The sequence below is a fragment of the Anser anser genome, assembly GCF_964211835.1.
Source record: "Anser anser genome assembly, contig: HAP1_SCAFFOLD_157, whole genome shotgun sequence".
Classification (NCBI taxonomy): domain Eukaryota; kingdom Metazoa; phylum Chordata; class Aves; order Anseriformes; family Anatidae; genus Anser; species Anser anser.
Genome location: NW_028153858.1, coordinates 143,455 through 145,341, shown reverse-complemented (window position 1 = coordinate 145,341; position 1,887 = coordinate 143,455). Strand labels below are relative to the sequence as shown.

The window sequence follows — 1,887 nt, the reverse complement described above, 5'->3', positions numbered from 1 at the left end:
ACTATTAGGTCGGTCACCGAAAGGTGTGACATATGTTGGAGAAATAATCCGATAAACATGCAAAACTCCACTGCTGAGGGGCAGGCGCCTGGAGAGTATTGGCAGATAGACTTTACCGGACTGCCTAGAAAAGGGGGGCTGAAGTATTTGTTAGTCAAATTTGTTAGGTGTGGCCTGCAGCTCCCACAGGCCTCTCAGGAATGTCCCAGGAATGCGTGCGTGGTGTTTTTCTGGGGTGCTTGTGTATGCCTGCATGTGTCATCGCCTGGGTGAGGTGCTTGCCAAGAGGTTGTGAGCTGGCTGGCCTGGAGCCTGAGGTGTCTTTTCCTTGCTTTCCAGGGACTGAGGCTATCTGGGATGCTGTATGCGACTACATTCCGAAAGAGCTGAAGCGGGATAAGGTGGGCCGGTGTCGTGGGCCCTGCATGAGGCAATCCCTGCCCGAGCAGCATGGCGGTGCACTGAGACTGCCCAGGGTGCCCGGAGCAGCTTCTTGGCCAGCTGGGAGAGAAACCAAGGCCAGATGTGCTCTGCCTCTCAGGTGTTTGGCACACCCTAGGGCTTCCCTCTTCCCTGCGGTCTGAGTGGGGAGGGCGAGCAGAGAGAGGGGGGAATATCCTGGGTCCGTGCCTAGGACAATTGCTGGGAATCAGTGCCAGGTCTAATCCGTGTGCTGGAAACCTCTGGGCGCTTCTCTAGCCAAGGGATGTTGGCAAATGCTGTGAGGGGGGAGACGAAAGAAACTGAGGATGCGGCTCTTTTGCAAAGCTTTCCAAAGTGCCCCACCTTGCCCCATTGTCCCTCAGGAGTGGGCAGGGCACAGAGCAGTGTCCCCCTGCTCTGACAGCCATCCCTTTTCCCGTCTCTCAAGAACTCCCTCATCGGCCTTTCTGTCTTTTCTGTGTGCAGGGCGTTTGGGTTGCGGGACTCGGGACCTTTGGTGTTGTCCGAGAGCAGTTCCATGGCAAAGAAGGGCTGCTCTTGGTTCGAAGGCCTTTCTTCCAGCTGGACATCGATGAGTTGTGGCTGGAGGAGATCTACTGTCCCACTGAGCTCCTCCCTGGTGAGAAGGCAGCAGCCCCCCTCTTCCTGCCCCATGTCCGGAACGGTTTGTTCTCCCTGCTCTTTGGAAAGGCCTGGGAGAAGTAGAGGATTGTCTCCAACGGTCAGGGTACAGCTTGAGTTCCCCCAAAAGAAACCGTGCCCCAGGAGCTCTTTCTCTTAGCGACCCTTTCTCTGGGAACTTGTTCTGAATGTTGCAAGCAACTTGGGCTTGCCGTGTCGCTGAGGATGTTGCTTCTCCTTGCAGATGGTGTCAAGATTGAGCCGCTGAAGTACGTGCAGCTATCGCGAGCCACCTCCTTCCCGCTGCACGTGGCGAAGAACTGCGTGCAAGAGACCATCCTCTTGTACTGCTTCCTCGTGAGGAACAAGGAGCACGTCCCCTTTGCCGTCAGGGACATTGGAGTTCTGCCACGCGAAGATGGTTTTCTGTGCGTGAAGTCTTATCTAGACTGCGTCAAACGTCCGGAGAGCGCCGCGGGCCTGGTTGCACTGCTCCACAGCGTAAGTTGGTGAGGTTTTGGGGGCTACTTCCATTTCTTTGGGAATCCTAGCAAAGGGTGAGCAATCTGACTGCTATTGGCCAGCCCGAACATGGCAGGCCAGTCAAATGCCTTTCCCCACGCTTGCCCCCTTAGCTGCTCTCTCCACGAGCAAAGAGAGTTTCTTCTGAGCGTCTGGATGCTTGCCCCTGCAAAAAGCCTGGCAGTGTTACTGTACAGCCTCCATATTCTGCCATTCTTGTGCCCGTGCTGCCGCGATTCCCGTCAGAGAGAATTGCCTGCATGTGGAGGGGAATTTAGGCTACCTTCTGTGGTGCTGCGG

General features: G+C 55.9%; 1 long non-coding RNA gene across 1 annotated transcript; it reads left to right on the top strand.

Moving 5' to 3' along the window:
* Positions 1-353: 353 nt before the first annotated feature.
* LOC310891302 lies at positions 354-1,445 on the top strand. The gene is made up of 3 exons (XR_014577511.1): positions 354-401; positions 910-1,063; positions 1,310-1,445. It is a non-coding gene; the product is annotated as an uncharacterized lncRNA (long non-coding RNA).
* The last annotated feature ends 442 nt before the right edge of the window (positions 1,446-1,887 follow it).